The sequence below is a fragment of the Schistocerca piceifrons genome, chromosome 3 (genome assembly GCF_021461385.2).
Source record: "Schistocerca piceifrons isolate TAMUIC-IGC-003096 chromosome 3, iqSchPice1.1, whole genome shotgun sequence".
NCBI lineage: Eukaryota > Metazoa > Arthropoda > Insecta > Orthoptera > Acrididae > Schistocerca > Schistocerca piceifrons.
The window spans coordinates 958,993,937-959,007,160 of NC_060140.1; the positions used below are offsets into that span (position 1 = coordinate 958,993,937).

Sequence of the window (13,224 nt, forward strand, 5' to 3'; positions counted from 1 at the left end):
GGTGAGAAGCATAGACTCATAGACTAGGGGAAAAGAATTAAAAGGGGAGCTGCCCAATAGAATTTTGTACATAACATAATTAAATCATTGTTAACAGATGGTTCACAAATCTTGAAAGAAGGTTTTAAATGTTGAAGAGACTTAGAGAGACTGAAAGGTTTCAGATACGTTATATAATAGTAAGGCAGTGATTCTGAAACCAGCTTTTAAACTTCACAACTTCTCCATGAGCAGCTATAAGCTCCGAACATAATCTACTGGTTTTGAACTTCAGATTAAAACATAAGAAATTGCAGGAAGGTAGCATGCATGACATTGGGATAGACAGATACAAGAGGATTAAAGAACCCTTTTTAGAAGAGACAAACAACTGTAATCATATCATGCGCTCAGAATGCAACTCAGTACTAAGGAAAGACGGGGAGGCTGAAAAGTGGAAGGAATATACAGGGTGTTACAAAAAGGTACGGCCAAACTTTCTGGAAACATTCCTCACACACAAAGAAAGAAAATATGTTATGTGGACATGTGTCCGGAAATGCTGACTTTCCATGTTAGAGCTAATTTTATTACTTCTCATCAAATCACATTAATCATGGAATGGAAACACACAGCAACAGAACGCACCAGCGTGACTTCAAACACTGTTACAGGAAATGTTCAAAATGTCCTCCATTAGCGAGGATACATGCATTCACCCTCCATCGCATGGAATCCCTGATGCGCTGATGCAGCCCTGGAGAATGGCGTATTGTATCACAGCCGTCCACAATACGAGCACAAAGAGTCTCTACATTTGGTACCGGGGTTGTGTAGACAAGAGCTTTCAAATGCCCCCATAAATGAAAGTCAAGAGGGTTGGGGTCAGGAGAGCGTGGAGGCCATGGAATTGGTCCGAATTGGTCCGCCTCTACCAATCCATCGGTCACCGAATCTGTTGTTGAGGAGCGTACGAACACTTCGACTGAAATGTGCAGGAGCTCCATCGTGCATGAACCACATGTTGTGTCGTACTTGTTCTAGCAGCACAGGTAGAGTATCCCGTATGAAATCATGATAACGTGCTCCATTGAGCGTAGGTGGACGAAACTAAAATGAGCTCTAACATGGAAATTAAGTGTTTCCGGACACATGTCCACATATGTCCACATAACATCTTTTCTTTATTTGTGTGTGAGGAATGTTTCCTGAAAGTTTGGCCATACCTTTTTGTAACACCCTGTATATGGAAGGGCCATGTATAAAAAAAAAAAAAAAACTTTTAGGCATTACTAGGGAAAGGGAAGGAGTGGCTGAAGATGAGAGGGGGGGAATGCAACTCTATGAGAAGAATTTGAAAGCACACCGAAAGATTTAAGTCAAAATGAAGCACTCATAACAGACTACAGAATTGTTAACAACTTTGGGAGAAACAACCATGACAAAACGATCCTACCTGATATGCAAGATATAAGAGATAAGTGAAATACCATCAGGCTTCAAGAAAAATGTAATAGGTACTGACAGGTGTGAAAATTACCAAACTATCAGTATTATAGTCCTGGTTGAAAAATACTAATACAGAATGAGATTTTCACTCTGCAGCGGAGTGTGCACTGATATGAAACTTTCTGGCAGATTAAAACTGTGTGCCAGACCGAGACTCGAACTCGGAACCTTTGCCTTTCGAGGGCAAGTGCTCTACCAACTGAGCTACCGAAGCATGACTCACACCCCATCCTCACAGCTTCACTTCTGCCAGTATCTCATCTCCTACCTTCCAAACTTTACAGAAGCTCTCCTGCGAACCCTGCAGAACTAGCACTCCTGAAAGAAAGGATATTGTGTGGAGACATGGCTTAGCCACAGCCTGGGGTATGTTTCCAGAATGTATGTCTGCCAGGAAGTTTCAATACTAATACAAATTATTTTCGGGAGAATGGTTGATTGGTAGAAGCTGACCCATTGGAAGATTAGTTTACATTCCAGAAAAACTATAGGAATATGTGAGGCAATGCTGACCCTACATCTTCTCTTAGAAAAAGGCCAAAAAAGGAAAACTTACATTTAGAGCATTTGCAGATTTAGCAATAACCTTTTGACTAAGTGGACTGGAAAACACACTTTGAAATTCTAGAGGCTGAGTGGATAAAATACAAGGAGTGAATGATTATCTTCAATGTGTACAGAAGCCAGATTGAAGTTATAAGAGTCTGGCAATGAAAGGGAGACAGTAGTTGAGAAAGAAGTGACAGAGGGTTGTAGTCAATCCCTCATGTTAGTCAACCTGTACCTCAAGCAAATAGTAAAGGAAACCAAGGAGACATTTGGATAGAAACTTGAAGTTCAGGGAGAAGAAATGAAAACTTCGAGGTTTCTAGATGACACAGTAATTCTGCCAGAGACAGCAAGGGACTTCGAAGAGCAACAAAACAAAACAGATTCTGTCTTGAAAGTGGGTATAAGAGAAACTTCAATGGAAGTAAAACACAAATAATGAAATAATGTCATATTAATTAATGCCATTCTGAACTAATAATGTTAGGTAATGAGACTAAGGGCAATAAAGAGTTTTAGTATTTTAGAAACAAAATAACTGATGATGGCAGAAGTAAAGAGGATATAAAATGCAGAGCTGCAATATTAAAAACAGATTTTCTAAATAAGTAAAAATACATTACCTAAATTGGAATAAATATGATCTGGCTGCATGCAGCCATCATTGAATATAGACAATGGAGAAAGGACAGCAATCCATCACAAATCTGTCATTTTATTACAGTAGATCTAGATTTCAACTATTACATAGTCATCTTCAGTACATATAACAATAGGTGGTATTAGTCCAAAGTATAACTTTGGATTAATGTCACCTGCTGTTATACGTATTGAAGATGACTGTGTAATAGTTGAAATGGAAGTTTGCTGTAATAAAATGATGGCTTTCATGACAACTTGCTGCTCTTTTCTCCATTGTAAATATGTACCATCAAGTATAATTTTAAATGTTAAGAAGCTTCTTCTGAATGTATTTGTCTGCAAAGTAGCATCCATAGAAGGAAATGTGGACAATAAACAGTTCGGAAACAGAGAGAGTATAAGATTTTGAAATGTCGGGTTAGAGAGGACTGCTGAGGATTAGATAAGTAGATCAAGTAACTACAGAAAAGGTACTGATTGGAGATAAAAGAATTCAAGAATTTTATCAAACAATGGAAAATGAATGATGAAATGTAACAATTTTATGAAAAGGTTAGTTGCTATTCACCATACATATACAGAAGAGGTGTGGACTTGCAGATAGGCAAAACAAAAAGGCTGTCAGAAAGTGAACTTTGGCCAACACAGCCTTCATTGAAAACACACACACACACACACACACACACACACACACACACACACACACAGTCTCTGGCTGTTGAAGCCCAACTCTTTCAACAGCCAAGAGTCTGTGGTCATATGTGTGTGTGTGTGTGTGTGTGTGTGTGTGTGTGTGTGTGTGTGTGTGTGTGTGGAGGGAGAGGGGGGGGAGGGAGAGAGAGAGAGAGAGAGAGAGAGAGAGAGAGAGAGAGAGAGAGAGGTAGGTTTCAAAGTTTCAGTTCTTTCAGAACGCCATCACTCATTTGTAAATTACAAACAGTTTATCATGCAGTCACACCAGGTCAAAAATGATTCCATCTATTTAAAAAAATTTTACTCTCTTAACAGACTTCTTTTTTCCCTCCACGCTAAAAATATATAGCAAAATGTAGACAATCTCCAATAACGCAAAAGATGCCAGCAACGAAACAAATTGGATTGTCCACTAAGTCAAATGCACTGAAAACTGACACAAGGGATTTAAGTACATGCAACAAGTCAAAGGAAAGTGCAATATGATAAGATAAAGTAAAAGAATGAATAGAACAGTGCAGTTATAAAATACAAAGATGATGGGAGAGCTGGAACGATAAACAAATTACACTATGATGTCAAACATTCCCTCACATACAGCCTCGGCATCCGAGGCAAATGTATTTGTTCGAATGCACACTCTTTACAGCAATACACCACCATTCTCGCCTCAGCCTTCACTGCACGTAATTACCCCACCAGCCTAGTTAAAAAGCAGATTTCCCAGGCCATCACATCCAATCATGGTACTGCTGATTCCTCCACATAATAGCTTCGAAGCACACCGTTAGTGACTCAGTATTATCCTCGTCTGGAATGTGTTAACCAGCTATTTCGACAGGGCCATTACTTCCTAAAATCATGCCCTGAAATGAGATCCAATCTGTCTGAAATTTTGCCCACGACACCTAGAGTAGCTATCCATTGCCCTCCCAATCTCCACAATATTCTTGTCGGGATCTATGCTCCTTCTGCACCCATCACCCTGCCCTATGGCCCAACCCCTGTGACCGTCCCCACTGCAAGACTTGCCCTATGCACCCTCCTGCCACCACCTATAATACCCCTGTAACTGGCAAAACATGTACTGTCAAAGGGAGAGCCACTTGCGAAATGACACCTGTCACATATCAGCTATTATGTAAACACTGTTCAGCCTTCTACATCGGCATGAGTACCACCAAATTATCAATTAGGATGAATGGGCATAGGCAGAGGGTGTATACTGGCAACTTGCAATATCTTGTTGCAGAGCATGCTCTACAACATAACATTTGTGACCTCGGTGCCTGTTTCACCGCATGCACCATCTGGATTCTTCCGTCAGACACCAGTTTCTCAGAACTCCGCAGGTGGGAACTTGCGCTACATGTCCTTGGTTCTCGCCACCCACCTGACCTTAATTTACATTAATTTCTTCCATCTCAGCATTTCTTCACATTATATTTTTATATATCTTTCATTGTATTTCCCGTTTATTTTTCACTCCCCCCCTCCTATGTCTGTTACGTACAATGCACTTAGCTGTTCACTCTTATTAACTCATGTATAATGTTTAAGCAGTAATCTCTGTCTTGCATATTATTCTGTCTTGCACCTTTAAGCTCTTAGGTTTTCAAATCTTGTCCGATGCAGTCCCAGCAATCAGTCTTTCCTTCTCATCCTGTATGATAAGTCTCCCCTGACCCACAGTTCTGTGTGACTTTCCCCAATTCTACCCCTTTTCCTTGACCTCTCCAGTCCTTTTCCTCACCCTTCTTCCTTCCCCTTCAACCTTTCTGCCTGAAGGAGGCATTGGCTCCAAAAGCTTGCCAGACACAACAGTCTTTTATGTGTGTGTTCTGCTGCCGCTTGGTGAGTAGATTTTTTATCTATCCAATTAAATAATATGGTATAATTGAATAGATAAAAAATTTACTCACCAAGTGGCGTCAGGAGAACACACACATAAAAGAAAGGTTTTACTTACGCAAGCATTTGGAGCCAGTGGCTCCTTCTTCCAACAGAAGGGTTGAGGGGAAGGAAGAGATGTGAAGAAAAAGGACTGGAGAAGTTTAGGAAAAGGGGTAGAGTCACCGGGAGGAGATTCATCTTGAAGCCCAGGTCATGGGGGACTAACTGGATGGGATGAGAAGGAAAGACTGATTGTTGGGGACACCCCAACAATCAGTCTTTCCTTCTCGTCCCGTACTGAAGTCTCTCATGACCTGGGGTTCTGGGCAACTTTTCCGAACTCTACCCCTTTTCCTAAACCTCTCCGACCCTTTTCCTTCACCCTTCTTCTTTCCACTTCGACCATTCTGCCAAGAGAAGGAGGCACTGGCTCCAAAAGCTTGCATAAATAAAACATTTTTTTAAAAGTGTGTGTTCTCCTGCCGCTGCTTAGTGAATACATTTTTTTATCTATCTACTGACATTATACTGTCAAAAATTGATTATTTTCGTTGTTAAATTACAATATGAGGAACATTACTGGTGAATGAATTTGACTTAGGAAGAAGAGAGATGTTTGTATAGAGAGAATGTGGACACAGGAAAATACAGATATTAAAAGAAGAGTGTAGCAATATGAAAAGGATCAAAGACACGAACAGTGGAAAACTGATAAGAAAGTAAAAAACAGACTAAGAATGACACAAGCCAAGCAAGTGATGAAGAATAAATTCCAGTTGTGCATTTCCAGCACATGTGTCCTACATGACATAATCACAACAATGGGCACTGAAACTTTCAATTGATTTTTACTATGAAGTCCCCTCCCCCCCCCCCCCCCCACCCTCCCATCCCCACCATTTCTCAAACATTTCATGCACTGATTTTTCTTTCTTTTTAATTTACTAACCTTCTTCATACTCCATGTCAATTTCTAACTGTATGAAAGCAGTCCATGATCTGTGCCTGGATAGCTCCATCAGTAAGAATATTGCCTGCAAAAGGCATGGTTCTGTGTATGAGTCCCATTCTCACATACAGTTTTAAGCTTCAAAAAATATATAGAAAGTGCACACATTGCTGAAGAGTGAAAAAGATTCATTCTGGAAATACATTCTACTTACATTTCTTTCGTTACCATTATGCTCATTTTCTATTCACTTTCTCCTATGAGTCTACTGCCTTTTCTTTCACATTGCATTATTAACTGGTGTGCTTTCAAATACCACGTGTGTCATATTAATAAAATATTGGCCTTGCCACGTTTCTTTCCTTCAATATAGTATACCTGTAGTTGTGTTCTTCAATCCGAGGACCGGACTGTTGCAGCTCTCCATGCTGTGCAAACCACTTCTTCTCTGCATAACTACTGCAGCCTACATCCAATTAAACCTGCTAATTGCATTTAACATATCTAATACCCCACACTTTCATCTACTACCAAAATGACAATTCCTTGATGCCTCAAGATTGTTTTCTCCCAATTGATCCAGTACCCCTTCATTTGTTATGCAATCTACTCATCTAATCTTCAGCATTCTTTTGTAGCACAACAGATTAAAAACTTTTATTTTCCTGTTGTCTGATTAGCCTATTGTGCACATTACACTTCTGTAAAAGGCTACATCCAGAAAAATACCTTAGGAAAAGACTTCCTAACACCTAAGTATATATAAAATATTAACAAATTTCTCTTCTTCAGAAATTCTTTTCTTGAAATAGCCAGTCTAAATTTTAAGTCTTCTCTATTTTGACTAGTATCAGTTATTTTGCTGTCAAAATAGTAAAACTCTTCTACTACTTTTAGTGTGGCTTTACTGATCTAATTCCCTTGGCATCACCTTACTCGTTTTGGCTACATTCCATTACCATTGTTTTGCTTTTATTTATGTTCATCTTTTCAAGATATTATCCATCCATTCAACTGCTCTTCTAAGTCCTTAGCCACCTCTGACTGAATTACAATGCCATCGGTGAACCATAAATTTTTCGCTTTTATTCTATTTCCAAGTTTCTCCCTGGTTTACTTCACTGCTTGTTCAATGTACAGATTGACTAACAAGGTGACAGGCTACAAATTTCTCTCACTTCCTTCTTGACCACCGTTTCCCTCTCATACCCCTGATCTCTTATAACTGCAGTCTGGTTTCTGTACAAACTGTAAATGACCTTTCAGTCCCCATATTTTATCCCTGCTGTCTTCAAAACTATAGTTCAGACTGTCTAAAGCTTTCTCTAAATTTACAACAACCAAAGACGGAACTATAATTCCAGAATTTCATGACTCTGCTGTGGGTAAAAAGGCTCTTTTTTCTATTTTCTGGAGGGTGCACTTTTCATTTTACACTTCTTAAAATTCTGGATCATTATTGAACTACATAACCAAAATACTTTTAAGGACATGAAACATTAAATCTCAGTATAGATCAGTAATCATTATTTCCAATACTTATTACATAAAAATAAATACTTCACTGTGTTTCATTACATTCACCAACAACAGAATTGGTGGTATACTGAAACAACAATGATCAGCACAAAGCACTCAAATAGAAATTTTAACTAAAGAAAGAGAAAAGTTAATGGAAATACATTCTTGACAAAAGTATAATGTCAACAAGTCCAGCATGCATGGAACACAGCTGTTAACTGCCTCAGTGTGACGAAAGACCCAGAAGAAAGGATCCATGTCCACTAGATGGAGACCTTTCAAGATGTATGTTTCTATGTTTATTTAGGTTAACATTTCTCTTTCTGTTTTTCAATTTTTATTTAACTATTCTGTGCTGATTTTGTTATTTCAGTGTACAGCAGTATTCAATGGTGGCATGACCACAAGGAAATGCACATATTGATGGCATATGAATGATTGTGCAAGTAAGAATTTGGTGTACACTTATGTAGCTGGTACATATGCCCCAACCAGATATTCATATTCCTAAATCAAAGCTGCTGCATTAGTATACCACTAACTTTTCATAAACACTGTCATACAAATTATGTCAGTTTAACAATATTAGCATAATCTCATTTGTCATCACACTTGGCTTATTTCTTTGAAAATTATTTTCAATCAATGACTGTTTTAATGAGCCAATTCCTGTCTTCCTCTACCCTTACAGTCGATGTTCTACTATAGTTCAACTTTGAGTTTTTTTCATATCACCATTAACTGAGAATAATGAGGATATGGCTAAAACAGTGATTTGCACAATTTATTCTTTTAGATGCATGACAGTTTCCTCAAAATTTTATAAAATATGTGAGGCTGTGACTTGTTTGCTATTCAGCTATGTTCTTGTGAGTGTGCCTTTTTCCAACCATTCATACTCTTTTCTCTACATGTGAAAGTTCATCTCTGACCTTACAGTCAAAAGTTGGAATCAAAACATTATTATAAATAAAAAAAAGGGTAACATCATGGATCTTTGGTAACTGAAACTACTGGCACACATTAGTTTTGTCATCCACGCACTGTGCACATAGGGTGAGAAGTAGGGGAAGGGGGAGAGGGAGAGAGAAGCACATGCACTGAACACCTTTGTAAAATTTAGAACCAAATGAAGGATTTTTTTTTCACTAACAACCAATGTTACTAAGTGTATATGGATATGTGGTTCTCTTAATTGATAAAGGCCTACTTTATTTATCTTACTGGTGTCTTATTCTCCACCACACTCCCTAAAAAATTTATACAAAAATGAAAATGATTAACTAGGCAATATTTCAACAAGACACGCCCCCCCCCCCCCCCCCCCCCGCACCCCTTCGCCCACACCCACTTGCGCATGTGCTTCTCCCCCCCCCCCCCCCCCCCTCCCTCCTCTCCACTCATGCGTGGTACAAGTGTTAGCATTATTTGAAAAACTAGTTTAATGTCTTGCTTGACTGACAATGTTTCAGATTTACTGATGAAGTAGATGGGTTTGAAGTCATAGTTAAAAGTTATGTCCCACTGTACATTTCTGGATAAGTCAGTTCCAAGATCTGAGTAAGAGAAGAGCACACCACCTCCAAAGGTTAATATACAGTAAAGCACTGTGGTGATCAAAACCAATCTCCCAGTTGCAGTCAGCTAAACCTGGCTTTACTCTTACAAAAAAGAAATTAAAAATGGGAAAACATTGACATCATCCATCCCCTTGTTAGTAACAATTTACTTATTAAAGATGCTATTTTTTGTATATAACTTGTTAAAAAGATGTACTGCACTACTCAAATGACCATTTCACCAACTTTTGAAGATACATTAAAAAGAGTAACAGTTTGTTAAAACAAAATGCTACTCATATGGTTATGCTCTGTATCTTCTTGCTATTTGCCTTTAAACCTTGTAAAGTCAGGTTCTGAAATGAAAAAAAGAAAGAGGGTTTGTTTCTTATAAGGATATGTTTATTTAGTTCTCAGTGTATATAAAAGGTACAAAATTTGTCCTTTGAGCACCAAATTTCAATAAAATACATAATTCCAATATTTTCACAGTACATGTTTTTCTGTATTCAATTGCTAACTTGAACTTGCATGCATCCAGTTATACACCATACCACATACATTTTTCGTTTTAAAACATTTCCAGTCTAAATAAAATATGTCATTTTCTAATGAAAATTTCTTCATTCAGGTGAGTTAGTATAGTAGCTGCAACAATAGCTCATTCTAAATAAGTTTTGTTTCCAGCATATTAAAATACGGAAAGAGCAAGAAATCAAATGCCAACACCAGATCCTCACAACATTCATTAGTAAAACTACCCACACACTGTTAGTCAGGTACACAACAGTCTGAAAATTAATAAACTGAAGCAGACCTTGCAAGTAGAATAAAACTGGAAACTCAAAATTCTATATTTTTAATATATTACAGATTTCATATAGATAAAACTTGGCATCTTTGACAGAATAGCTTTTCATGAAACCCCCTAGCTTATATCATTCAGAGACTCCTGATGTCTGTTACAATAATCTTACTTTCCAAATCTTTCATACACAACGTTAAAAAAAGAAAGGACAGGAAATATATTTGCTCATAATAACATTATAGCTAATCTTGTGACTGAATAAATGGATTAATGTGTCTCAAAATTTCATTTAAGAAACTCTCAAAATGTGTTGTTAAGTTGTTCAACTTAGCAATCCACTTCTGGAAGGAAATTAAACATACTGGACTAGGTAAAAAGAAAATTCTAAAGAATACCACAGAACTAACAGGATTGCAGAAGGAACATAAGAAATGGTTGCAGAAATGTTATAAATACACAGCTGAGCAGTAAGGAAGATACACAATTCCAAAATAACAAAGGTACTTGAAACTATGAACAAAGGAAAGTCACAAAATGGCACATGAGAGCTTTGGAGGATATACCTCGTCCCTTATATTTATTTCTACTACTTCTTTGCCATACATGATGTTCTTATGTGGCTATTATTTCCCTTCCTCATAACCTGAACCATGGCTCACCCTTTTCCTAAGCCTCAGCTGCAGAAAACAGAGTAACACTGCCCCCCCCCCCCCCTCCCACACACACACACACACACACACACACACACACACACACACACACACACACACACACACACACACACACACTTTTTTTTTTTTTTTCTGGGAAAAGAAAAGCGAAGTTTTGAGACTACTGAAACATGTAATTTGTTTAGTATTTTCTTCTTGTTCATTAACGCAAATCTATTTGTAACAAGAATGGTTTCTCTGTACTCTGTTTATTTAGAGGAGGTATTCATTGAAATTTTATAACTGTTTTCACACTTCTTGTATTTTTTAATCTGTTTTGTAATTATTGAATCTGGAATACAGTCATGTTAATTTAAAATTATTCCCCTTTACCGATACTTTTAAAGTCCTCTCCTTAAGCAAAAGCTTCTTATGCCTACTGCTTTCAAACACTTAACCCCTAGCATTACCACTCTAAAGAAAGGTTTCATGTGCTTAATAATATTTTCTCTTTTCTGGGCGTCAAATATCCCTATAATACATGTCTATTAATAATTATTACAGTACTTTGAAACAATACCTGAAAAATACATTGTACTGACGTCTACACTGGGTTAAGTTTCCGAAGAAAACATTAAAAAATAAGTATATAAGACTGCACAGAAATATTGATGAGCAAGTGCTGATGTTTGTAACTGTTGACAAGAGGCTCAGAAAGACTTGTCCAAAGCATGTTATACCACTAAAATCCACATTTATATTTTCTGTTTTCTCAAGTAAAACGACACCTCCTACACTGTTACTGGGTGTCTCAGAAAAACACAAGAAATTTTGTTACTCCATTAAAACAGTTGAAGAAGAATATACTTTGAAAAAATACAAGAATGTTGCTCAAAGATCAGTACACAGTACCGGTATCAAAGGTTGGTTCACACACAACTGTGATAAGACAGTGACACAACCTTCTCTGATTCCATCAGTGCTTAACTCATATTAAGACACAGGGTGTGGTGGGGGACTGTCCAATGCAAAATTAAGCAATGTTCTTAATTTTACACCTGAATGTTCCAGAAAAAAATTATTCTGCAAGACATAGGTGCTCTGTTCAATACATTATTGCAACTGAGGTGGTTTTTCCTCTTAAAAGATGCATGGTGCAACTTTATCCAAGTGATAATTTAGATGATGATAAGGATCACTTTAGCTACATTTTAGTCATGCCAGGAGGACATCAAAAAATACTTTTGATATTAAAACAAAAATTTAGGCCTTACAATAGGTGGGTTCAGCTTTTCCAGAACATACAGATCACATAATTTTGGCAAATTCAGCAAATTACTTACTCCAAAATTTTATTAAGAAATACAATACAAATACATACAATTACCTTAGTCAAAAAATGAATTTTAGGAGTGGGTTCATAAATATAAAATTTATATTTTCAAGGAGGAATCTATTACACCTGCATTTTGTGTAAGAGAAATATTCATTGAATATTGCAATTATGATGCTAAGTATCTGCACTGGTAAGGTAATACCTAGCTATGAGGAAATTTAAGTTTAAAATATAATGGGTTAAACAGATGGATAAACTTTAAAAATGTTAATAACCTTGCTTCATAAAATGTCACTTTTAATAAAGTCATAAGTAGTAACACAAAACAAACATGATTCATATAGTTTGTCTCTATTTCCACTTCAAGTTTGCTTCAGATAGAATTCTTAAAGTCCATGCCCATATATTTTGAATCGGACAAACTGTACAGCCTGGGATACTACACACTGGCTCAATAAGATTTTCATCATTCACATTTCTGATGATAAATGAAACAACATACTACAAAATGAAATCTCAAACACTTCATAACTAGCATTGTCATGAAAGAAAAATATTGTCTACAAGAAAGCCAACCATCACATAAAGGTGACGGCAACAACACTGTTACCATGGCATTGTAATGGAATATTGTTAAATGTGCAGAAAGAAGCACAGATTGATCTCAGTACTGTCACATCAAGGTTGTGTGTGAACTGACCATAATGCAGTATAACTCGATTTGTCCACGTTTCAGTATATCCGTGACACTTCACTTCATAAAATATCTAAGTAATGATTATTTCACATTCTGTTGTGAATTCAGATGAGTTTCTCATTAACATTTGTGGAAGATAAAGTAAGCTTCATTTCAAACCACTAGATACAAACAGAACAAGAACTTTTGCTACCAGTTAATCAGCACTATTAAGTGTAGCAAGGCTAATGGGACTGGTAAAGGAAAATTTGTCATACCCTAAGTTTTCTCATGGTTCCTTAATTAAGTACAAAAGACAAAACAGAAGAGATGACAATGTTAAGATAAAAAATATGTCAAAGTTGGAGAGAGGTAAAAGTCACTTAGATAATTAGGTCAGAATGTTACATAAGAGACACGGAAAATGCCATGTCACAGTCCTGATACTTGTGTTCCACTT

The 13,224-nt window shown here is 37.1% G+C and overlaps 1 protein-coding gene and 1 non-coding gene across 2 annotated transcripts in view; both read right to left on the reverse strand.

The window, feature by feature from the left end:
- LOC124787750 (dedicator of cytokinesis protein 1) overlaps positions 1-13,224 on the reverse strand; it is a 413,210-nt gene that overhangs the window by 80,815 nt on the left and 319,171 nt on the right. The window lies entirely within an intron of this gene.
- Positions 1,629-1,703, reverse strand: Trnas-cga. The gene has a single exon. It is a non-coding gene; the product is annotated as a tRNA-Ser (tRNA).